We start from the raw sequence: 27,310 nt of genomic DNA, 5'->3' as shown, positions 1-27,310 counted from the left end.
CTCCTCCTTTCATTGGTTTAGTCCCTGGTGTCTTGTTTTTTTAATTTGTTTTCCTTTTGTTTGGATTTTAATTGTGGTTTTGGTTGGCCACTTGGAAAAATTCATTAAATATATGGTCATTATATCCCCATGGATTCTTGCTTCTATCTCTATCAGATAGATTCCAAGGAGAAAGGACTATTGGACAGAAGAACATGTGGATTTTTTTATTTTAAAAGATAAAGCGGAGCTGGTCTCCAAAAGGACTACTTTTGTAGTTCTACTTATAATGAAAGACAGCATTTGGGAGAAGCTCCTCCCAGAACATTCTCATAAGTAGTAGCTGTTTTTCTTTTCTTCAACTTTTTGCCATTCTGGTGGAGCTCCTGAGATACCTTTTTTTTTTTTTTGGTGGGTTGGGGGGGATGCAGGGGCCTTTCACTGTTGTGGCCTCTCCCGTTGTGGAGCACAGGCTCCGGACGCGCAGGCCCAGCGGCCATGGCTCACGGGCCCAGCCGCTCCGCGGCACGTGGGATCTTCCCGGACCGGGACACGAACCCGTGTCCCCTGCATCGGCAGGCAGACTCTCAACCACTGCGCCACCAGGAAAGCCCCCTCATAATCTTTATTGCATTTCTCTGATTTTTAGGGGTGCTAGGCTTATTTCCCTATGTTTATTGACCATTTTTTATTTCTGTAAATTGTCTATTCCCAGCTTTTGCTTTTTCTTCTCTATAAGGTTGGGTTTTTTTTTAACTTTTAATTTGAAATAATTTTACACTTACAGAAGATAGTCACCTGATATCACTGGGAACGTCAGCCTTGATTACTTGGCTAAGGTGGTGTATACCAGGTTTCTCCACTGCAAGATAAACTATCTTCCCCCATGTTAGGGGTTTCTCTTGACTTCGGCTGAGCTACAGTGCCCAGTTCTCAAGTCAAATCTAAGTATTGCAGTTGACACGTGAAAAATCCCTGCAAGTTGTAGGCAAAGGCCAGTCACGGACGGGAATGATCTTGCAAAGTCTGCTGACTTCTCTATTCACTATTGTAATAATTGCTGACACTTTTTGAGTGCTTACCACATGCCCCAGGGAACCTATGGTGTCTTGTTGTTGCTGTTGTTCATTGATTTCCAGTAAGTCTGTCTCAATCCTTAGCAGTGGTCTTTTTACCAATATTAATTTTTTAAATCAAAGTAACACATGTTCATGACTTGAAACTCAAAAGATACTAAAAGGCCCATAGTGAAAATACCAGTCCCTTATCCATTTTTTGCACCCCTCCTATCCTCCAATCCTGCTCTCTAGAGGCAACTACCCACAACTCTTTTGCTAGTTTTTCTACAGTTGACTTCCAATTCTTCTCTAATTCTTAATCTATCAATTTTATTAGCCATTTCCTATCAACTACCTACCATTATAGGTAAAGACTTAGCTCTCATATACCAACACTCCTTCCCATTTTTCCTCCCCTTCCTCCCAAACATAGTTACCTCACAATATTTGGTTAAATTGATACTCATATTTCGTTATTTTGACTATGCAAATATTTTTCACTGTTGAGCCAAGTAATGAGTTAGATTATGCTTCCACCCTTGCATGGCCCTTGGATTTTCCTGAGGTTTATAATTACTTTGTTTTACATTTACCTATTTTTCTACAATCCATTATTATTTCCCCAAATGTTCCATCATACCTAACTTATTCCAATCAATTAAATTTTCCATGTGCTTAATCACATCAATTCCATTTATTTATTCTTTGCTAGAGACTCCCCTGTTCTGTGATTGGTCCTTTCTCATAGCACCATATTCTTATTTTATGATGCAATATCATTTCTTATGCTCCCAAATATTGTCTGTTTTCCTCAATCACCTTTTGTTTTCTGAAGATTTTGTCTCTCTCAGTTGGAAGCATTCCTCAACATGTCATATCTTTGGCTATCTATTCATTTTAAGAGGGAGGCACTGAAAACTACTAGACAGCTCCAGGGTATGTGGATAAAGCCTATCAACGGATTGGCTTTTCTTTAGGATTTTCAAACACTGAGCCACAATTTTCAGAGGCATGGATGCAAATATCAATTTTCTGGCTATGTGGAATGAGGAAGGGATCTGGAATCCCAACACACCATATGCGGACTTTCACACAATGACTCTTGTTTCCAACCAGTCTCATCCTTTTTTCTCAGCAGAGCCTCCAAATCCTTACCTCTCAGAAGTCTAGGGTTCTACTTAATGCCAGAGTTTTCTATGACAGACCCTGAAGTTATAATTTACTCCTCTCTTCTTAAGTCAGTGACCACTATTTCATCTGCTTTCCGTCCTCCAAAAATTCACTCAAATGTCATGTCTGCTGTTGCTCTCCTGTTCTCTAGGTTCTTGTGTCCATTTTTACTCCTTTGTTATCATTTTGGCAAAAGTTTGGTAAGGCAGAGAAATGAACACCTGTGGCCAATTGGCGTTTGAAGACTGAAGGTCATCACATGAGTTCTGAAAACATTGAGGTTCAAAAACAAAAGCATTTAGGGACTTGATTTCTTTCTCCCAGAAAGCTCCTTGCCACCTACACCAATTTGTCTACTTACTTCTCAGGGAAATAATTTTTCTAGACCAAAAGCTATGAGTGGGTAGACTTTAGCAACTAAAAGACATATCCTGCTATATTGACAAGTGGAGGGGATTGGGAGGGGAGTGGGGGGGGTGGAGAAAATGAAATGCTGCAAGGCATTGTAAGGAAGGGAGCCACGGAAGCAATGAGAGACTATATAGACAGGAGGAGATGAGAGGAACAAAGAGTTCAGTGCCACTTTATTCCTGAAATCTCTCCTACTTTCCGTTCTTAACATCACTGTCTTAACTTACACTTATATTGTCTTATACCTGGACCGTTACAATGGTCTCGCAACAGGTACTCCTCCTATCACTCTTGGCTCCCATTAGTGCATCGTCCACATGGTTATGTCACTATCTTGTTTAAAATCCTTTATTGGCTCTCATTGTCCTCAGGATGAGGGCCAAGTCACTCCCATGACATACAAGGCCTTCTGTTACTTGGCACCTGTTTGCCTCTCCAGCCTCGTCTTTCTCTGCTTCTTGACATGAACTCCCTGTAGTTTTTCCTTATGCAATTCTGCTCATGTTTTCCCTTCGACCTGAGATTCTTCTTGCCTGGTTAATGCCTGGTCTTTCTCTAAGATGCTCAGACATCGTTCACTCCCCACAGGAAGTCCCACCACCACTTCTACAGCTGCGTTAGGTGCTCCTCATTGGGCTCTTGTCAAAACCAGTGCCTCTATATCCACACTCATTGTGTGCATGCATTTAAATTGCTATCTGTTTACTATGTGCTCCCTAATCTGGGGTTCTCAAGGGAAGAAAACTGCATCTTGGTCTCTGAATCTCTATCACTTAACAAAGTATCTTGCCCATAATAGGCACGGTATTGAAAAAATGAATCAATGAATGACTGAGCAAGTGAAAGAATGAATTTAGGAAGAAATCATCTGGTTGGGGTATCAAAAAACCTTTCAACTAAGGGGCTGGTCTAGAGGTGGAGTTCAGCCCCAACCTGGGTCAGTGCTCATAGAGTCAGCTCTGAAGGACCTTGCTGAGTAAATAAAATAAGATATGATGTCATATCTTAATCCAAAATAAATTTCTGATGGGTCAAAGACTTAATTTAAAAAGAGAGAAAGAGCCATAAAAGTACTAGAAGAGAGCAGGTGAGAATTTTGTATGTTAGAGTGGAGAATGTTTTTCTAACGATGAAATAATATCTTGAAAACTTAAAGTTCCGAGGTTTCAACTATATATTTTTTGCAACTCCATGAAAAAAATGCCATGAACCAAGTCAAATGACTAGCTGCAAAAACTATTTCTAACATGTATAAGAAAGGGCTATTTTCCTTATTACATGAAAAGAGTCACTACAATGAGAAGACTTAGAATCCAACAGAAAAATGAGCAAAGGCCACAGAGAGTTCACATAAAAGGAAATACAAAGGACATTTAGATGATATGAAAAGTGCTCGACTTTATTTACAATAAGAAAAATATAGACTAAATATTTGGAGATTCCATCGTCACTTAGATTGTCAAAGATCAAACTGGTTTAGCAAGGGTGGGGTGAAACAGGCATTCTTATACATTGTTGGTAGGGAAATAATACATCTTTTTAAAAGGACAATTTGCAGTATCTGTTGCAAGTGAAATCGTGCATGCTTTTGATCTGACATTTGCACCTCTAGGTGCACCTTATATCTAGGAGTATAGATTTAGATGTACCAGGATACCTATTGCATTGATTAACAAATATTGAGTGCATGTTATGTGACAAGCACTGTCTAAGTGCTAGAGATTATAATGGTGAGCAGAACAGGCAAGGCTTCTGCTCTCAAGAAACTTTCAATCCACTGGGACACAGAGACACCAGATAAATAGTTGTGTTACCTAGGTGAGGGCTATGAGAGTCTCTGAGAATATACCTAAAAGGAAACTGACAGGAATCCTGGGAGGCTTCCTTATATAAGGGATATTGTGAGCTGCATTCAGAGGGTTCAAGCTTGGGAGAGACAAAGCAAACAACCACAACCAAATTGTCAGTTGTATTGGTTTAACATAACACGAGGGCTTTAAGTAACGCGCATTCTTATTGTCTACCCTTTTTGACCTTTTGTACATTGTCAAAAATTAATGTAATTTAAAGAAGGAAGGAGGCACTTAACATTTTTGATCTTTAATTTCATTGTCTGTAAAATGGGAATAATAACACTCTGCAGGGTTATTGTGAGGGTTAAATAAAATAATGAGTGGGTCCCTACCAGGAAGCAGTGCAAAAAACTGACTTGCTTATTCAAACCATTTAAGGCAAGATAACTAATGAAGAATTAAGAACTCATCCTGCTCGTAGATAAAACCACATTTAGACCATTCCCTACAGGGGAAGACTTTTCATTCTTTTAAGATCTCAAGAAGAAAACACACAACATTTTTAAATAAATCCATCCAGGTTGAAATAGTAAACTAATTCTCACTGTGTTCAAATAATAGGATTTTAGAGCTAAAAGCCTAGAGCCCAGGGAGCAAATCCAGGGATGTGCTTGGGGTGCACCCATTGGTGAAGGGTGGCCTTCTTTCTCTAGAATCGTCCATCCTCAGAGTTAACTGAGATCCTCTGCCCGAGATTTTTTCCTTTGTTAAGAATATCTAGTCACTGTTCCTGTGACCCTCATGCCTAGGCTTTGGTGGGGGCTGGAGGCTAGAAGAAGATCAATATCATACATGCACCCTGCCCTCAAAGGCTTTAAAATTACACACACACACACACACACACACACACACACACATACACACCTATAATGCAAAAGAATCTGAAAAAGAATATCTACATATATAAGTATAACAGAATCACTTTGCTGTACACCTGAAACTAACACAACATTGTAAACCAACTATACTTCAATAAAAAATAAAAGTAGGGCTTCCCTGGTGGCGCAGTGGTTGAGAGTCCGCCTGCCGATGCAGCGGACACAGGTTCGTGCCCCTGTGCGGGAAGATCCCACATGCCGCGGAGCGGCTGGGCCCGTGAGCCATGGCCGCTGAGCCCGCGCGTCCGGAGCCTGTGCTCCGCAACGGGATAGGCCACAGAGGTGAGAGGCCCGCGTACCGCACACACACACACAAAAAGTAAAAAAGTACGGGTACAAGATGCAGACAAGGGGACAACTAGGAATCAGTTCAGCACGGTGGGTAATAAAGTGTTTTCTTATGTGTCATGGAATATCTTTGAATAAAAGTCACCCTTTGACCTTCTCTACACAGAAAGGCAATGCTTCAGTGTAATTTCAGGTGTTACCTGGCTTCTGACATCAAGGTCAGACTATTTCTCTGAAACATCCTGAGATAAATTTCTCAAATATCAGGCCACATCACAGAGGACCTCAGAGCAAGCTCTGGGCTTTTCTTAGGGCAAGATACAGTGTCTAGAACACAGCAAGTTCTTAATCAGTGTTTTATGGTTTGTGATTAGATGGATTTTGATGCCTTTTAGAATTTACCTCCCTCAGTAGTAACTGATGTCTATTTTCTATTTATAATATAGTTCCTAAATGTTTCCCAGTCGAAATTACACTGCCTAGGCATGAGGATCACAGGAACCGTGACTAGATATTCTCAACAAAGGAAAAAATCTCGGGCAGAGGATCTCAGTTAACTCTGAGGATGGCCGATACTGGAGAAAGAAGGCTGCCCTTCACCAATGGGTGCACCCCAAGCACATCCCACAAAGCTTCCAATTCACAACTCTTCCTTGGATGACAGGAGAGGAGGATGGGAAGAAAGTGGGGAGAGCTGCTCTGGGGCTGTAGGTGAGAGTGCCAGGTCCTTGGTGGTCATTTGTCTCCTTGGTTCATGCCTATGGGAGAAAATCCTGCTTCATGTGCACATTGGAATCACCTGGCAAACCTTTGAAAAATATTGATTCCTAGGTCTCCGGGATCAGTTAAACCAAAAAATCTCCTGGTGTAAGGCCCAAGCAACAACATTTTTTAAAGCTCCCAAGTAATTGTAATGCTCAGCCTGGGTTGAGAGCCACTGGCCTTGACCTTCACTTTCCATTCACTCATTACAGCAAATATTAATTGAATGTCTACTACATACCAGGCATTCTTTTGGGGGTGCTGGGGACTGAGCCCTGAACTAAGCAGACAAAAATATCAGCCTTCATGAAACTTCTTTCCATGCTGCACCCACAGGTGCTTGGGGTACATCACAGGCTTTAGAAACAAGTGGACCCCCTTCTAACCCAGGTCCCACCCTAGTATGTGAGGGGAACCCTGGGTGTGTGCCAGCCACTCTGAGTCTCTGGCAGGGTTTCCATATGCAACGTTGGGCTCCCCATACTTGCTCTGCAAGGTAGTGAGAGTGAAGTGAGATGAAGGGACCAGCTGGAGGAGGGAGAGGGGAGAGGGGAGGGGGGCCAGGCACACAGTAGATGTGGAGTATGTTGTGCTTCTTATTACACAAGAGAGGGAAGAAACCCGGGCATGGGGAACCATTCCAGTGGGAAGCTAATTCATCAAATTTTAAATAAAATCTCTGAAAAACTGTTCAGGAAGGGAAAAAAACTAAAAGAGGCTTTTTGAGCACAGTGCAGGGGAAGGAGGAAAGAACAAATGTAACAACTGCTTCCTTCTTGCCAAAGTTTTGGAAACTTTGCACCTCACAGTAGGTGGTTTCACACCCTGTGGGGACCCAGCTGGAGCAGCAGGTGAGAACCATGGGGGGAGTAGGTAGAGGAAACAGACACATGGTGCAGATCTTTGATGAGGCCGGAGGAGGCTGGGGATGGTAAAAAAAAAAACCCAGGAGAACTCCACAGGGATGCTTGAAAAGGCATCTGTCTCTTGAAGATCAAAAAACCATGAAACTTGGGAGGGATCTTAGAGCTCATGTCTCCCAAACCTCTGTGACAAGGACACATCGGCCTGGAGGGGCCAGGGGACTTCTCAGGTCTCACAGCCAGCTAGAATGAGGTCCAGGAACAAGGAGTCCCAGGACTCACTCTTCCTCCTCAGATGGGAAGCAGCAGACCTGGGGGAAAATATTCCGGTCACAAAGCAGGCACAGCCCCTAACGTGCCTTCACCTGATCGTATCTGCCTGATTTATTCTGGCCGCTCCTGCTGGGGGTGGAACCTCGAGGGAGGGCTAGGTCTCATTCCAACCACCTGCTGCCCTGGGATCTCCAGATGGGCCGGGTCCCTCCAGCCCAACATGGAAAAATGGAAACGTTTCCCAGATTGTTCAGAGGCGGCCCTTAGCCTGCTGTTAGGAAGCTGCCTCACTTGGGCCCTCTTCTCAGCAAAAAGTCTTCCTCTTTTCTGCCTCAAACATGAAGACAACAGCATCTGGGTCCTTCCCATACCTCCAGGAGGTGGTGAGACTGAGAATGCCGCTCGGTAAAGGGGTCTGCGTCACACCTGTCTGCCCGCAGAGCGCCTGTCAGCAAAGTGGGACCCCTCCCTCTGCTCCATTCACTCCATTTCATCCCAGGAGCCTTTGCTGTGACAGGTGCTGGTGGAAGAGAGAAATTAGAGATGGTCCCTGTTCTCGAGAATCATAATTTAACCCGGGGGACATACACACAAGCTTCACAGAGAGTAGTTTTGTCTTCCGTCCTCCAGTCCATCGTCTAGTTCTCTACCTCTCGAACAGCAGCCCCTCCCAGCCCTGGGATTCTGTAGAGACCCCAATAATGACATCCTGGTGTACTGCCCTGGGGTCCACGTGGAGGCTGCAGAGTGGTGGGCTTGAGGGTGACCACCAGACCTGCTGTGTTTGGTCCATGTGAGGTTTTATTAGTTTATCTTTAATTCAAGCCAACTTTTGAAAATTTAGAAGTTTCATATAAAAATACTGATCTCAAGTTTCTCTTTAAAAAATAGGGAACTCTGGCGACATTGCGCCTGTATTGAACTGGGGCTGAAAGCAGCTGCCCCTCTTGATGAATAAATCAGCTCATCCACAAAACCACAGCATTGCCTGTCAGGAGTGCAAGAAGGGAAGTTAGGTTCATCCAGCTGATAGGTCCTTAACATCTGATGGGATGAACTTTGTGGCCCTTTTCAAATCTATTTTGTGATTAGCTGTCTCATGACCTTGTTAAAGTTTGCTAGCTTTTGATTCTAATGCTCTGCTTGGCTTTTCCAACCTGAGTGTCAGGAGGCCCTCCCTCCCCTGATAATCACCTCCCCGTTGATTCTTGGTGGGGGTCATGATTTGTATTAGTTTATAAAATAAAACCTGTAATTTTGTTATGTTAGGGAAATGGGCTATAGTGGCTGTCCAGCTACTGGCTGGTGAATACATCCTCCATCATTTCTGAAATCACATTCTTGATACACAAAAAGGACTCATTTTGAATCTTAAATTCTATGCTACTCTTTTTTGCGGTACACAGACCTCTCACTGTTGTGGCCTCTCCCGTTGCGGAGCACAGGCTCCGGACGCGCAGGCTCAGCGGCCATGGCTCACAGGCCCAGCCGCTCCGCGGCATGTGGGATCTTCCCGGACCGGGGTATGAACCCATGTCCCTTGCATCGGCAGGCGGACTGTCAACCACTGCGCCACCAGGGAAGCCCCTATGCTACTCTTTAGACAAGGACTTTTTAGTTTGACACGATCCCTACCAGTATTTATTGCCTTCTCAACACTGGGGTTGACTATTGGTTGCCTTTTATTATCATCCTCCTATTGTCAAACAATTGTAAATGGTATTTTTTTATGATGGTGAAATATTTTTCTGTACTCATATTCTCATGTCTCCCTAAAGTCTCATGTCTCTCATGTTGACTATTGGTTGCCTTTTATTATCATCCTCCTATTGTCGAACAATTGTAAATGGTATTTTTTTATGATAGTGAAATATTTTTCTGTACTCATATTCTCATGTCTCCCTAAAGTCTCATGTCTCTCATGTTGACTATTGGTTGCCTTTTATTATCATCCTCCTATTGTCGAACAATTGTAAATGGTATTTTTTTATGATAGTGAAATATTTTTCTGTACTCATATTCTCATGTCTCCCTAAAGTCTCATGTCTCTCATGTTGACTATTGGTTGCCTTTTATTATCATCCTCCTATTGTCGAACAATTGTAAATGGTATTTTTTTATGATGGTGAAATATTTTTCTGTACTCATATTCTCATGTCTCCCTAAAGGTGGTAAAAATGAAAGCTAGCCAGAGAAGCCATGTACTTAAAAAGCTAGAAAGTATTTCTTTGTGAAATAAAAACTGTTTTTATATACTTAATATGCTAAGTGGATCTGTTATTTTGTAAATCTTGATTAATTCATTCATTTACATAGTCTGCCTGACCCTTAAAGAAGTTTAGCTAGCTAATAGCATCTTACTGACAAGGCACAGGACGATCTGCAATTTCGTTCTTTCTCTCTGTGAGACGGGGAGGGAGCAGGTAGGACATAGCTACTGTTTCACAAAGCTCTGCTGAAGCCAGAGGGTGGGGGGCCGGCGTTCCTGCAGGGAGCCCCGGGAATAGCCCAGGATTGGAGCCCATCTTGCTCAGGATTCAAGGATTTGAATCCTTCCTCCACAAGATTCAAGTGGAGCCTTGAATCCTGGCTCTGTGCCCCTCGAAAGGTCAAGAGCCAATATGGTTGGGTTGGAATCATTACTGGACTCTGTACCAACTACTGCCACTGGTGTCTGCAGGGAAGAGCAGTGGCTCCCAGGGCAGAGCAGCTGTGTCTTCCTGAGGAACTTGGTGGTCCAGCAACTGGCTGATTTCCCTTCGGAGCTGTGAGGGGCTCTGTGCCCTGCAGTCACCTGAACCCGAGTAGCCCAGAGTGGTTCTCCACATCTCACAGGGTCCCTGAGAAAAATGGCTCCTTCAGCTCTGCCTGCAGCGTCCCTCTGCAAAGGGCTCAGTTGGGTGCCTGTCCGCAGGCTGGGCCAGGGTCCAGGAACTGATCCATCTTGTTCTCCCAGCCCCCTCCCTTCTGAGACACAAGCTTCCTTGTGCATTTTACACAAGAAAAAACAAGCAAATCAGCGTGCAGGGCCCACACTACTACTCAGTCATGCATGCCCAGACATGTTTAAGTCCAGCACGGGACCCCCAATCACATGCGTAACCCTCTCCCACAAGCAGCGTGGGCCACCTGTGCAGTCACACAGGGCTCATCCTCACAAGGGACTCTGCACTTGGTTTCATCCTCTGCTGTTGCTGTCATAAATTCTTAATCATTTTATTTTAGAACTCATGCTTTGTAAATGAAGTCTGATGGGACAGTGGAGCAAGTGAGTGTGAACAGAGGAGACGCCCCAGGGTGCAGCAGGATATGGATGGTCCCAAGTCCGCTGCCACAGTGGACAGCAGGCAGCACATGTGCCCAAAAGTTGGCTGGGCAGCTGGGGCAGGAGCTGGTAACGATGACAGTGCCTGTGGCAGCAGAAGCATCAGTGGTGGCCGCAGCAGCCAGGCCCTGGGAGAAAGGAGGGACTCTGCATGAGAGCAGCAGCAAGACTGCTGGTGGGAGGCCAGCTTGCCTGTCTGTCCTCGGAACCCATCCCTGCAGCATCTGCACAAATAATAACTCTGAGGCCTGAACGCCAAGATAGGAGCGGCCAAAGCTCAGACAGTAAACTCTGTCAGTAAATTGTTACAAAATAAAAGCATGCACATGGCCAGAAAGCGTATCAGGGAGTTACAGCATCCTTCAGAGTTCGGACTCTGGTTTTGAAAACCGATGCAAAATTGCAAGGCAGATATGCACAGCCTTAGAGTAGAAATAGATTTAGAGATTATTGCATTCCAAGGAAAAAACACTATTTTCATACGAAGCTTTAGATAAACCAAGTTTAAATAAGGAAGACAATTATAAAATTAATTTTCCTTGTAACTGATGGTACAGTGATAGAATGCATAAACAGATGTTCTGAATTATATAAAATCACGAGGCCACTTTTGGTCTCGTGAATGAATTTCACAAGTCATAGGAAATGCAGGAGGAAACTTTAAAATGTCATTGTATAAAAGTCCTTTAAAATTAAACTCAGACTACACGAAACTGGTTTGTATTAACAGTTAAATCTTTTTAGAAAAATTGTTTCACAAGAATCATCAGTGCTAGATGTACTACAATATATATTTCAAAATAATTCATCAGAAGTTTACCCCAGTGTTGCCACCGCCTGTAAAATACTCCTAATAGCCCAGTAATACTTGCATCAGCAGAAGGATTCTTCTCAAAATGAAAAAGATCAGTTGTCAGCTTGCAGTCCTGCATTTGCCAAGAGCCACTCATACTGCCTTTAACTATATTGAAAATTAAATCGCTAAAAGTAAAAGTGAATTTGCAGAAAAATCTTATGATCCATCAACATATCACATCATAAAGTATTATTATTTACTGTATTCTATAGACTTATGACACCAAGATGCTGTTCTTCTGCAACTTGTAAATTTATGTTGCTACTCATATATTGCTATTTATCACCCTTATTATGTTTTTTTCCCTAATTAATTTATTTATTTTTGGCTGTGTTAGGTCTTCATTGCTGCGCGTGGGCTTTTCTCTAGTTGTGGAGAGCGGGGGCTACTCTTCGTTTGGTGCGCGGGCTTCTCATCGCGGTGGCTTCTCTTATTGCGGATCCTGGGCTCTAGAGCACAGGCTCAGTAGTTGTGGCGCACGGGTTTAGTTACTCCGTGGCATGTGGGATCTTCCCGGACCAGGGCTCGAACCCGTGTCCCCTGCATTGGCAGGCGGATTCTTAACCACTGCGTCACCAGGGAAGTCCCATCACCCTTATTATGTTTTATAAGTAAAAAAAATTTAAGGAAAAAGCTTTATATTTTAGTGCCTTTAATAGCCCCCTTTTCCTGCTTTTTGAACAAATAGTGCTGCAGTTTGGTTTCGCATTGGGCCATGCAAACTATGTAGACCACTCTGCTCCCAGCGTTCTTCCCCCCAGGCCCTTCGGTTTTCTCTTATGAGGTATAGTTTTTAATCCTCCTACCACTTTCAGGCTCGCTATCTTCCTTTTGTGGAAGTCCTTCCAAAAAACTGCTTGCAGACCCCTGGGGTGCTCTGGCCGGCATGGAGAAGATGTAGGCTACTAACTCACAACCACGGGGGCAGCACTTCCCTTGAGGCAGCAGAAGCCTGCGGGAAGGTGCTGGCAGCCTTCTCTCACTGCTGGCCCTGGCTAATTTTGCAGCCAACCGAAAAAGTCTAGATTTCCACCCTCCGTGCTTGCTGTCAAGCTGTGCCTCACCCATTCTATATGTGTCGGGGTGCTTTTTGGACCCTGGTGAAGATCTTTCCATTTATCTGGTCAAATTCCAAATTTTCCCATCTTGCTGAGATGATTTTAGACCCAAATTCCACTCTCTAATGCTTTAGCTTTTCGTTATAGCTCCGTGATCACTATGCCTCTTCTGTTCTTATCTTGGCCACTGATAAAACTGGACTTGCTAGAGGGTGCTACCTAATACAGGAGAAGGCAGTACCTACAAGGCTTTAACTTGGCTGGGGCCCTTTGCCTCTCCCTGCTCCTTTCTCTCCCTCTCGCTCCTGCCCCCACTAACCCAAATGTGCATGATGCCTCTCGAAAGCCTTATCTTTCATCACCTTCCCCCTATCAGGCATTCCACTCAGGATGCCTGCACTCGCGAATAACTCTGGGTAAAATGGCGAAGAGTGCAGAGCTCTCTCTCTTCCTGCTTCCCGTGTCTTCAACCCCCAAAGTCATAGGGCAGGCAGACGAGGCCACTGCTGTCTGCGGTTCTCATTGTTGGAAGCAGCCTGGGTCTTCTTCAAGCTGAGGTATCACTTACCAAATATGCAGCTTTGCAGCAGCAGGAAGAAGAAGGCAAATCAAATGCTGAGGTCCTCGGGATTTAATTTCCCTTCTGGGAGAACTTCCTTCAGTCCAATAATGTTGTGCAGAAGACCTGGCTTTGAGAAGAGCATCCTATCTGTCTTACCAATCTCTGACAAGTTGGCTATGTACCTCACTCAGGTAACAAGAGTTGCAAAAAGATGAGAGCTTGGGACTATAGATAGATGGGAGGCAGCAGACAGTAAGATTTAATTTCCTGTTTCTTTGGACACTATTAGCACCACCTCTTCTAACTATAAACCATCACATGTGAGTCATTGTTTCCAGCCTGGCCTTGGGCTCTACCTTCCAGACAAGTGCTCTCACACCTCTGAGCTCAAGTTCACCTATCCCGTACCTACAGGGTCTGGGGTTCCTTGGCTGGAGCTGAGGACCCCTTCAATTTTCACATTGCCTGTAACTCTGGTTTCTGAACCTATGCCTGGTTGAAGCCTCAGAACCCACGAATCCCCTAGTTCTTCGCCGATCTCAGCACCACAGCTTTGTTTTATTCTTTGGCATCCATGGATTCCCCTGGTTCTTAACTGCCTGATTCCTGACCCGTAACCTCTCTCCAGGCTTAAGCCTCATCTCCATTGCAACACAAGCATTACTTCATTGTCCTGGTTCATCTCCAATATCCTCCATCATCTTTGATGCTGGTGTGACAAAATAGTTCCTGTTCCTTCCTCATCATTTTACATCCAAGCTACACAACCTCCTCATCTGTACTGGCCATAGTCTTGAATTACTGGGACAACCCGTTAGAAAACAGACTCTCTTGAAAATTCTAGGCAATGTGCTCCTTTGAGTCAACTGGGTGTTGCCCTTGCCGCTGTCATGTGAGCAGTAGATCCTCCTTTCTTTTGTAGCCATACCCGACCATTTTGCTTTTACAAACATTGAGTGTTGTGAACAGATGGGCTTTTTGTAAATCAGACTATATTGTAAGTGATCCAGAAAAACTCTTTATCAAAAGGAATCGTGAGAAAAATCTCACATAATGAAAAACTTACCTGCACTGATGTAACTGCTTCCCAGAGCTGAATTTTCATGTAGGGGGGTCCTTTAAGTGGCACTTGGGTTCTCTGTCACCTGTCTTCTCCATTGGCTGCTCAGCTAGACTCTTAGCGGTATGTCCATGATTCATGGAACTCATCCAAGCTGCATGCCCTACCTACCTCATCTATGTACTTATGGAAAACCAGTGTTTTCAGATGCTGTGTTTAAAGATTCAAGGCCCTTTCTGAAATATAGTTTTTTAAATGTGCAAATTAACTGTGATTCCTGATGACGCTTTCGCTGCTGCTGCTTAGCACCAGGAAAATGCAAGTTATGAGTTACAGTGAAATCTTCACGGAGAAAATACAGTGGCTGTTCTGCTTTCAGGAACAGCCCTCTTGGGATTGGTACCATGTACTTTTCGAAGAACAAATCTGAGTCTCGAGCAGTCTGGAGGCTGCCCATTTAACAAGTCACCTCTGTGCCCAGGACCATGCTTTGCTGTCTGCGCCCGCAGGACGGTGGCACACACGGAGGAGTGGCCTGGCTCTCACCAAGCTGCCCCCATCTGTACAGCCACTGAGCAGCTCTGACGGTCTCAGGCCCTGCCCTGTCTTGGGGCCTCAGACTTAGAAGGGCCCTGGAGGCTGCCCTAAGGTCAAGTTTAGACACCAATGCCGAGTTATATCCTATGCCTCTGGCTGAAAATGCCGATGTCCCCAGCAACTTTCTACCCGACTCAAATAACAACACCTCTCAGAGGCCGGCCCTTGCCCTCCCTTCTCCCTCAACTCAGAGACTCCCAGGGGAGAATTAATTTGCCCAAAAGACACAGCTTTCAACATACAGATTCCAGTGCTGGTCTTCCTCCTGTGGGTTCATACTTGACATTCAGGGCAAGCAGGGACTTTTGGAACCAGCCTGGGGGTGAAGGGCGCCAGGGAGGCCCCTCATTTGCATAGAATCTCACTGCAGGTGTGTTTATTTAAAGAATCGCAGAGAAGGAGCAGAGGGAGAGCTGAACCTCTAGCTCCTCTTCTTCACCTGCCTGGCTCTGCATTTCCCTCCTATCTGAGGGGCCATCAGTGCCATGGGGGTCGGACTTCCAAAATGAAAACTGAGAGCTTCCATTCCTATAAGATTTTACAAGAAATCATACCTGTGTCCTCCCATATATCATAATTTTCCAGATGGGATAGCAGACCTCTTTTCTTCCCTTGCCCCCAGCACACACACACAAACACACAGACACACAGACACACACACACACACACACACACCTCTTTTTTTCCTTCCAGCACAGACTGTGTGACCAGTTGAAGGAGGGGAGGAAGACTGGTCTACACTGATGTTGGGAAGCCTCAGTGGTGCTGTTCTTCCTCTAAGGGGGAAAAGTGAGGTTCTGGAGAAATCTAAGCCAGCAGCTGTTTCCCAATGGGGCAGAGCTGGGCTACACATTCACTAGCTGTGTGATCTTGGGCAAGTCACTAACATAAAAGGGGGGAATAATAACAAGAGCTGCCAGGTATTGATGTCTTACTATGAGTTAATACTCTGACTAAACAGCTTTCTGGAATTACCCCATTTAATCCTCACAGTAACCCAGTGAAGAAGATACTGTTTTTATCTCTTACTTTTTAATAGTGGAAAAGCCAAGAAATAAAAATATATTATCAGGGGCAAAATGTACATTGATTGGTGTTTCCAAATATTATCCCATGACACGTAAGAGAGAAACACAAATTCTATTCATGGTTGGCCTGGCAGGCCCCCATCCATCCATCCATCCGTCCGTCCACCTATCCATTCATCCAACCATCCATTGAGCAACCCATCCATCTAGGACCCCACAAGCCTTGTGCTACTGTTCTGCAACATTCCCTCCACCGTTAACGCTGTTAACCTCTAGCATTTCAGGTTAATGGACAATATTGAATGATCTAGAGATAAACGTGAGGTTTGTCCAATGACCAGGACAATTTATGGCACAGTAGTTCTAGGAGAGGGCCAAGGAGAGGGCCAGAGTGGCCATCACCCCCAGAAATCTCACCTAGTGTCCTGGGGCCATAGGAATTTTCCACAGTTGGGAAAAGTCATCCCTCCTGCCCTCACACACTAGAAGGGCTGCCTGCCAAAGTCCTGGACTCTGAATGTGTGATGAACTGATTTAAAAATTCTTCTCTTCTTCATCTTCATCTTTCCATAAATCCCTGGTGTGAATAGAATTATGGTAGGTTTTAGGTAACAGCCTCACAGCCTTAATTTTATTTATCTGACAAGTCTGGCCCTGGAGACAGCAGCTGTAAGCTTATGGAAACCAGCATGGAAATCACTAACTTTCCAGCCAAGGGTTCTGCTACCCTCCTAACAGGACTGCAGGGCTGATTGTAACAAAGCTGTCCTCAGGACTCTTAGAAAAAAAACAAAAACAAAAAAACTTTGTGCAAGCTCTGCACAAGAGACAGCAAGGGAAGACTGAACTTGAAGTCAAACTTCCTGGAGAAGTTTTCTCCCCTGGTTTTGCAGCCCTGTCCGCACTCCCTGACGCCATCAAGGGTAGTGAGTCAGCTCAGGAGCAAACACCTCTTGCGAGGGTTGTAGGGGCATTTGCTCCGCTGTTTATCAGACTTTCTATTCTCTCCTCTGGGGATGGGAGTCCTGGAGCAGGAAAAGCAGCAGGAGGCTAAAGAAAGAAAGTAAAATGAAAACTGTAAATAAGAAGAGAGGCACAAAAATAAGCAGAGGTTCCTCTTTCCTGAGCAGGTTGAAGTACCTGGACACAAAGATTAATGAGCCTGTGACCGGATGTTAAAGGAGCTTGGGCTTGAGGTGCTCTGATATGGATTGGGAAGGGAAGGTTTAACCACCAAGGGAGGGAAGGTGGGTCAGGTGCTGGGGAGAGGTGGGAGGGGATGAGGGGAAAGCAGTGAGGCTGGTGGCACCAGGGATCCCAAGGATGAGGGGCCTGGCAAGGCAGGGGAGCAGCGAGTTTGAATCCTCAGGAGGACTTGGTAAGAGGTGGTAGGCATCCCAGCAGGTGGGAGAAAGGGTGGAGTCCTGCAATAGGTGCTCACAGAGGAGGCAAGGGGACAGGACAGTAGGGGGACAGGAAAGGGAACAGACAAAATCTAGGCAGGTCCAGGGCTAGAGACACCAGGCAGATTCTCAAGACAAGAGAGACTTAGACACAGTATAGAATCCAACAGTGAAGGTGGAATCAGAGCCAGGGCCACAATGGCAGAGTGGGAGCAGCAGCCTAGGTGTGGATGCTGGGCCGCCACAGCTGCCCTAGAGCTCCTCAACCCAGCTTTCTGGACTGAGGTCATTGGCCCCGAGCCTGGGGTCAGGGCTGGATTTGCAGGAGAGGTGGGGGGCTGGGGCAAGATATCAGGCTGGATTGCATAGAGGAGCTTCCAGCCTGACATCCTGCATAATCTGAAGAATTTGGGTGCAAAACTAGCACTGTTTAGGGCAGTGCTTCTCAGCCCTCACCACACATTAGAATCACCTGGGACTTTTAAAATACACTGGTACCAGGGCAAGTCCTCTCCCACATCCCAACCTACCCCACACCAATGAAATGAGACTCTGTGATTCTCCAGGTGCGTTCCATGTCAGCCAAGGTTGAAAATTCTGGACGTACAGGCAAGAGCGGCACTCTCAGTATCCACTAAAGATGTGCTCTGCACCACAGTCCCCATGGTCAACCCGTGGCTATTGAGCATTTGAAATGAGACTAGTTTGAATCGAGATGTGCTATAAGCCTAAAACACACACTGGATTTTGAAGACAGCCTGAAAAAAAAGAATGTAAAATACCTCGTTAATAGTGAGATACTTGTCGAAGAGCTATTTTGGATATCTTAGCTTAAATAACCTACAGTATTATTAAAATCAGTTTCACCTGTTTGTTCTCACGTGCCCGAATGTGGCTGCTAGGAAATTTATACTCACGTGTGTGGTTTGCATTATATTTCTTTGGAGCAGTGCCTTCGTTCAGTTCTGATTCACAAACCATGAAACCGAAATTGCTTTTCCAATATTGCTGCTGCAGATGGTAATGGGCTGGGAAAAAAAGCACTTATCGCAGTTTGTAATTATATATTTATTTGTGTGTTTACTTATTTAGTGTCTGATTTCCTCAGTGGACCATCTGTCTTGTTTACCTCTCTATTTCAGCACCTAGCTGGGTATCTGGGACAAAGTAACAGCTCAATAAATATTTGTTAAGTGAATGGGTGGAGGAATGAATGAAAGAATGAACCAGCCGATGAATAAAATAGATCTCTTTCCTATTGCTGCATTCCCTAGACACACAGGTTCATCAGTAAGTCTCCTGCTAAGGCTTGTACTGCCAAAAAGGGACCATTTTGCATAGAAGAGAAGGGCTGTAGCCAAGGTGAAGTGCAAGGGCTTATGCGGCAGATGGACCTGGGTTCAAATCCAGGCTCAGCCAAGGCAAACCAGCCTCTTGAACTCTGTGATTTCTCTCATCTACAAAACGGAGATAAGATTATCTCACAGTGTTACTGTGTTAGGAGGGCTTAGCAATGCATAGCACAATGTAAGGCAGTCATCAGTTTAAGAAAGAGAATGAACAGAACAGGATTAGTCTCTGGGATGCAATCTGTCCTCCACAGGACATTGCAGCCCTGCTTTACCTCCTGGGGGGCAAACCTGCTGCCCTCACTTGGGCCTTGGGCCCAAGAATAAAGTACACTTTATTCTTTAAAGTCTGACTTTCTGTGCCTTTGGGCAGTTTATGACAATGGAGGAACTTGTGGAGGAATTAAAATGTCTAATGTCTTGGTGCTACATAAAAAGATGTTTGCTTTGGCTAATAGCACAGCCTTGGTCATTGACTACTCTCAGACTGCACCTTTTTTCCCACCTTCTCAGCTGAGCACTCCTTAGACTGCACTTTGGAATGAGTCTCAGGTTCAGATCAGGACCTTTGCAGATGGGCAGGGGTTTTTACATCCATATCTTGTTTGGCACAAAAGGAATTGCTTCCTCCTTATCTTGCTTACAAAGCCCATGACATGACCATGGGAGCCAAGAGGGGCTGGTAGGAGACATGGGGCTTGACCAGGATGTCCAAAATGTTCTAGTCTGGCCAGACAGTATACTAAGAGCTGTCCTATTTATCAGGCTTACAACTGAAGAGGGAAAGTGGGGCAACTGTCAGGAAAAAAAAAGAAGGAAAGAAAGCAGCTCATTTTCTCCTTTGGGGGTTATTCGTAATTAATATTCAAGTGAATTTATCCAGATAAAGAAAAAGCTATCCATATGGACATGTTTTAGTAATTTATGGGTCTCTTCAAGATGGGTAGAAGCATATCTGTGTGCCGGGCTGATGCTGTGATGATCAGCAAAAGATTTTACATATCCTCATCCCTAGGTTTGGAACACTCTACAACCATAGGGACATATGTTTGACAGGTAAGGTCTTACAGTTGTAAAGCCTACAGAATCATTAATGCTGTCAAAGCCCACATTGTCTGCAGCCAACAGAGGGAATGAAATGTCAAAATGAGATTGAAAATAATAAGCTGGCCAAGATTTGTGCAGAAACTGGATGGAAGAGTCCAGATGCACTGCCTATGGCTCTTAGGTTGATTAGGTCTACAACACACAAATTACCAAGAATTTACCGTCATGAAATATTAATGAGTGAAACTCTGGTTTCTTCCTCAGCAGCTAGACCAACAGAACATTCCTGAGCCAGATAACATTGTGTTATATTCCAGGGCATTAACAAGGGTGTCAAGGGACCATTCACAGGCTCAAGAAACCCTACAACCCACCTGGATAGACATGGCCATGACATAAAGCCTCGTGCCTGGTCAAGTTTCATCAGCAGAAACCATTGCCTAAGGCTCCTTGGAAAGGGCTTTAACAAGTTCTATAGTGTGTGAATGTACCGTCTAGTGCCAAGGCCTTTGTCTTGGATTCATGTCTCCCACTGAACAAAAACATGGAACACAGCCCTGAATTATTAGTCTTCATTTTTCTCATAGATACAGGCATCAACTCACTTCGAACTTGAGTCCAGACTCATCTGAATTACCCACAGAAGCACTTGGCAATGACCTGAAACCACACGGACAGCTGGCCAACCGACTCTAACCATGACCTGCTGACTAGTAATTCATCCTCGTGTTCCAGACTCGTCCAGCAACTGCTGCAAGCAACTCTAAGTGCATTCCATCCTGCAACTCTCAGTCAGACTCAGGAAAAGCTCCAGTGAGGTGGCACCTAGCCTTTTTGATTCCATTTCTCTCTTTCTAGCTTGATTCTAGTTTGGCACCGATAAGCTCAGACCTGCACCTGCCTCCTAAAGTGAGGTTTGGCCTTGGCCACCTCTAATCACCTCTGGGACCAAAATCTATAAAATTTTAAAGGCAGAATTATTGTATTGGTTCTGTATCAACTAGGATGGGTTAGATTGTACTGTGGTAACAAGCAACTGTCAAATCTCGGTGACTTAAAACCACAAATTTGACCTCTTGTTCGCTTGTATGTCCCTATAGGGATAGTGGGAGCTCTGCTTCACATCATCCTCCCACGTCTACAGTAGTTGGGACCATTTGGTGCAGAGGCAAGCACTCCTACTCATGTCAAGAGCATGCAGAAAAGTCTGGAGTCTGGAGTCAGGTTCCCTGAGAAACAGACTGTGGTAGACATTTGTGTGCAGGATGACTATTCCTGGGAACAACCCCCATAAGGGAGTGAGGAAGCAGGAATGAGCTCGAGGAGGAGCTGAATTGTAACATAGTTACGACAGAGGCCTCAGCCAATTCTATGGGGAGTTCTGGTGCTGGGTTAGTCCTTCTGAATTGTTTCAAATTGAGGCAAGAGAGCCCCAGCTTGTTCTCCCCACAGGTCCCTTTAGTGGAGGGCAATTCTTAAAGAGGAGCTCAGATGTGAACAGTCAGTAGCCAACACTCATGGGAACTCAGGGAATGGGAGCCTCGGCCCAAAATGGAAGGATCTGGGCATTCACTACAGTCCACTGCTGGCACTGATCAAACCCACTGGCTTTGTTTAGTAAGTTCAATCCATCTGGGAACAACTCTTCTGGGATTCTGGTCGGTCCCCTTTGCCACTTTCCAGAGGAAGATTAGAGGGATGATCTGTAACCCAAGAGGCTGCAGTTGGGTTCAAGGCCACAATGACTCGTTTTATATTCCTCTGCCTGCTGACTTTGCTTGTCAAGGTGTTTAATCTAATGGGATGACTCAAACCATCACCCCTCAGCTGATGGTCAGTATGCCATTCTCTGTTCATGGCTGCTGCACTTGTCAATTTACCATCATTGATTGGTACCATCATTCTTTCCTACTTCGACCCCTTGGTTCCTGGACCCCTGTTTTCTACCTACTGGGGATACCAAATCGAACAATAGTCTTTGATTTAGGGTGTTAACTGCATTGTAGAGGATAGCACCCCTCCTTCACTGAGTTTAGCACATCCTCTACAGTAGATGTTGTCTGGTGGACATTAACATGTAATACAAAGGTTTTCACTCAACTTACCCACTCCCATAGGTCCATCTACATGCACTTCCCCAGGCTCCAGGCCTATAATCGTTCTCCTTTCCGGCGCCCCCCGCTAACCAGCCTAGTCATTTTCCATAGCCATGAGTTGTATATTCCTACCTCAATTCCTACTCCATACAAAGTGAATAACCATGTGTTCTGCCCAGTGAGGGGGCTTCCCCTTAACACTGTTTTTCAGGATGGCCCTGAGTGCCACAGCAGTCTATTTTTGCCTAGCATCTCCAAATCAAGCCAACCTATCCTTGAACCAATCTCAGCCTTTTTCTTCCTCTGTCTGCTTGGCCATAACACATCCTCCATGTGGTCATAAATTTTGTGAGGGTGAGACACTGGTACAACAATGGTGGGTGACATGGGGATCTGGGCCATCTACTAGTGCAGCTTACATTTGTCTTCTTGCCTTGCTCTTGCCCAATCCCAGATGTACCGCTTCCATTATATACAGAGGGCTATTGGGCCTGCCGACTTGATGCCTTGGCAGGCTGGACACCACCCAGATCATGATGGGCAGCTTTGGCCACATGGTCACTTGGCAGATGCTCCATCTCTATCAGGGCCAGTGACATGCAAGGAGCTATTTTTCAAATGGTGTATAGCTCTCCTCTGCAGATGGCATGGCCTTGCTGCAGGACCCCAGGGGTCTGCATTGTGATTCTCCAATTGGAGCATGCCATTAATTCCACATGATGTTTTTTTTCCATCACAGATAACTCTAATATCAGTAGGGTCTGCTCAGTCATTTGACTCAAGCAATATGGTTTTTGCATTGCATCTGAGACTTGCTGTGACTCAAAGCTGACAGCCTTCCATGCTACCTGGTAAATGGATCAGAGAAATATCACTAAGTGGCCTCCAGATCCTGAAGAGGCCTACCAGGCATTGGCTTCTACCTTAGTGGCAGGAGGTGTGAGATGCAATAATTTGTCCCTTAATTTCAAGAGATGTCACTGTAAGCCCCAAACCACTGGACCCCTAAAGAGTTCACTGATGTGATAGTGATGTTCTGTTCTTCTCAGACATTGTATCAGGTGGTACATGATGTTGATGTGTCTCATGACTGGTGACGTTTATTTTGTATTTTTTTTAACATCTTTATTGGAGTATAATTGCTTTACAATGGTGTGTTAGTTTCTGCTTTATAACAAAGTGAATCAGTTATACATATACATATGTTCCCATATCTCTTCCCTCTTGCATCTCCCTCCCACCCACTCTCCCTATTCCACCCCTCTAGGTGGTCACAAAGCACCCAGCTGATCTCCCTGTGCTATGCGGCTGCTTCCCACCAGCTATCTATTTTACGTTTGGTAGTGTATATATGTCCATGCCACTCTCTCACTTTGTCACAGCTTACCCTTCCCCCTCCCCATATCCTCAAGTCCATTCTCTAGTAGGTCTGTGTCTTTATTCCTGTCTTACCCCTAGGTTCTTCATGACCTTTTTTTCCCTTAGATTCCATACATATGTGTTAGCATCCAGTATTCCTATTCTGTGGGGAGGAAGGTGATCTCCGCGTCTTACTCTTCCGCCATCTTGAAGCTGCCCACTGGTGACGTTAACTTTGACTATTTGGTTAAGGTGCTGCTGCCAAGTTTCTCCTCTGTAAAGTTTGATTTTTTCCCCCCAGGTAATTAATAAGTATGTGATGAGACACTTTGATACTATGTAAATATCCTATTTATCATCACACTTTCACCCTCTGATTTTACCATCCATTAATGTTTCTTGCCTGCAACAATTAGTACTGTGGTATTTGTCAAATGGTGATTTTGTATTTCTGTATTCCCTTCTACTTTTATTAATTGAAAATCTTCTATAAGTAAGAGCTATCTCTTGTCCCTCATTTCTTTATTTAATCAATTATTTTATTTATACCACTATAAACTCATGGATATGAGCTTTTCCTATAGGTTACAATCCATTACTATCATTATTTATTTTGTTGCCCAAGTTATCCCAGATTTAGCCTTTGGGATTCTTTCAAATCAAGCACTTCCTTAAAAGTAAACACTTAAAAAAAAAAAAGTAAACACTTTTTTGAAATTGGTGAAGACCATTGTCTTTTTGTACTGCAACTTCTTTTCCATCACGTTCTCCCTCATCCCAGGTAATGCTGTGGTACTGATGGGCATTTTGGATATTTGGCTAAGGGGAAGTTGAGTTGGGGACATATTTAATTTAGTTATTCCATTTAATGGGATATAATTATGAGGTTTGAAATCAGTATCACTTTCATGTATAGTTGAGTTATTGTTGGCTATCTGGTGTAGGAATGGCTTCCAGGAATATTTTTACTGTGCAAAATGTGCAGGACCAGAGGTTTTATTTCAGTGTGAATGTGTCCTACAGCACACAACACTGGAATTATGTTCATAATGACTGGTCTGCCATTATAAATCTGTTCTAGTCTCGCTACATGGGTACAACAACCTTTAAGACTCTACAATATATTTTTGAAGACTCAGAAGAGAAACTCAAATACAAATAAGTAGCAGGGTGTTTACTTAAAAGTTCATAAAGCTCAATATGTCATTTTAATTCAATTTGGAAAGATTTTGGAACATTTCAATAAAGGAAATATGGTAGAATAGACTCCCAATGTTGGCATATGTGAAGGTGACATTCATTTATCATCTTTTCTTTTGTATTTATTTATTTATTTTGGCTGCATCAGGTCTTAGTTGCGGCACATGGGATGTTCGTTGTGGCATGCGGACTTTTAGTTGCGGCATGCAGACTTCTTAGTTGTGGCATGCATGCGGGATCTAGTTCCCTGACCAGGGATGGAACCCGGGCCCCTGCATTGGGACAGCAGAGTCTTACCCACTGGACCACCAAGGAAGTCCCTCATTTGTCATCTTTAAATACATTTATTCAAGAACTGAGAGAAATTTCAGGAAAAAAGTCAATGAAAAAAGAAAAGCAATGGAATAAATGGAAATTATTCTGACATCAAAGATAGAACTATAACCAAAAAATGTTTAATCATATCTACAGCAGTAATTCAGTAAGTGGAAGAGATAACTTTTCAATAGAATAATAATGAATAGATTCTTGGATTGTTTAATAATCCAGTTAGTGAAGAGGAGTGAATCATATGAACACGTTGGGGAAAGATTTACATTCCTTGCTGATAAACTGACACCTATGAGGATAACATACAACTCATGATACGCCTCTGTAACGAGGACATGGATGACCAACTGATTAATGAATCAATGAGTAATTCTCAATTCAAGGAGTGTTTAAGAGTAGTCACTGCTGAAGAAAACTTGATATGCTCTGAAGTCTAGCAATCATGTGGAAAGAAATTTTGTTGGAAGTTTTTCCCAAATTAACAACAATCCTAAACATTTACATGGCATTTCCAATAATGAGTTGTGAAGCCAAAAGAAATTTTTTGAAACAATCGATAAGAATGTTGAACAAATATGCTGGATATAAGACTAACTTGTCTCCTCTCTGCAGATCTATGATTAAATTGGTGCTATTTGAAGAAGTGATCTAAAGAGTATGTGGTTCAAAAAAGGAAACTATTTTAGTCGTATGTCAGGCAGTTAACAAAGTATCATTTTTCTAGATTTTGTGATGTTTATGGTATTGGTCAGCGTTTTTAAGCTTTGGATTTTGTTATGATTTCTTTTCTCATTCTAAATAAATCGTGACTTTCAAATCTCACTTTGTATCCATAATTGGATACTCTTTTTCTTAAAGAGGGCTCCACATGGCACACGCTTCAGGCCTCATAAAATCTAAATCTGCCTCTTCTCTCAGATCTCAAAAAGGATGGGTTTAAAAGCATGCCCCATCCCTTGGAGGGGGCTTTCCCTGACCTGGGTACGTGAGTCCCGACTTTGTCCCAGTGCATTTAGGCACTTCACATGCAGGAAGTCGGGGAGGGTCACATGTTGCTCATTGCTGTCAGGTCCAGGGGAGAGAGAATCCAAGCAAAAGCAGCTCTCAGATCTCCTGCCATGCAGTCCGACACCTTCACCTCCCATTCATTAGGTGTGAAATGGTTGCTGTGAGTGTTTGCGTGTGTTTATCCAACAGGTCTGCAAGAAGTGTGAAGCTCTGTTTGCTGCCAGTTTTATTCTCCAAATAGAAACTGGTAGTGGGGGGTGATGACAAGAGATTGTACCAGGTGGAAGGGCTTATTAATATCAACATTTCTCACCATGATAAACGAGTGTCCTGGGGGCTCTGAGGATCTGACAGTTTTCATTTGCTTGCAGGTGAAGCCCTCATAGAACCTTAGCTTTTACAGCCTGGCATGGATTTGCTGCAATCACAAATGAACATCAAATCACCTGGTAGACATGGGATTAGGCTAAAAATACCCCCAGTATATCTCCATCTTTCCATCCCTCATTTTGTCTTCAGGTAGAGCATAGCCTCATTTTCCTCATCTTAGTTCTTGTGCTGCTTCTCCTCCTAGAATGTTCTTCTCCCATCTCTATTTTCCACAATGCTATCATCCTTCAAAAACTAGCTCAAGGGCTTCCCTGGTGGCGCAGTGGTTGAGAGTCCACCTGCCGATGCAGGGGACACGGGTTCGTGCCCCGGTCCGGGAAGATCCCACATGCCGCGGAGCAGCTGGGCCCGTGAGCCATGGCCTCTGAGCCTGTGCGTCCGGAGCCTGTGCTCTGCAGCGGGAGAGGCCACAACAGTGAGAGGCTCGTGTACCGCAAAAAAAAAAAAAAAACTAGCTCAAATGCTTCCTGTAAAAGAAGTCATCTCGGCTCTCTTCCATACCCCATCTCCCTGTCTGTGTGTCATTGCTCTATCTAGAGCAACTCTTAACTGCCACCTGAAAGTATAGTTATTTATTCATCCAGAAATGAAAAACTCTTGAGAGCAGGACCCAAGCCTGAATTACTGCTATGGTCCCATATGGGCCAGGAAAGTGGCAGTGCACGATAAATAAATGTTTAACAAATCATTGACCGTGAGCATTCACTTTCCTTGTGCATGCAATGCACTCAGCCCAGGTCCTGACACATGGCAGGTGCTTAATAAATGGTAGCTATTATTTTTGTTTCCATACAGATTTCAAAGCAGCTCTGAGATGTGCTAGACCCAGCAGGGAAGGCAGTGCTGAGTGGTGATGAGGATACAATGGCAATAAATCGTGTTCTGCCATTTACTAGCTGTGGGACTTGGGCAAGTTATAACCACCATAGTTTCCTCATCTGTGAAAAGGAGCAATAATAATAAGCTGTCACGAGTATTAAATGACTTAGCACATGTAACACACATAGAAGAGAGCCTGCCACACAGTAAGTGCTATGTTAGTACTAATAATTATTATTACTGCTATAGTTATTATCTGGTGGTTTAGGATAGGTGCCACCCACTTCC

The sequence above is a fragment of the Neophocaena asiaeorientalis genome, unplaced genomic scaffold, assembly GCF_003031525.2.
Source record: "Neophocaena asiaeorientalis asiaeorientalis breed wild unplaced genomic scaffold, Neophocaena_asiaeorientalis_V1.1 scaffold225, whole genome shotgun sequence".
Taxonomy (NCBI): Eukaryota; Metazoa; Chordata; class Mammalia; order Artiodactyla; family Phocoenidae; genus Neophocaena; species Neophocaena asiaeorientalis.
The sequence above is the reverse complement of the archived record's forward strand: the minus strand, read 5'-3'. Positions refer to the sequence as shown.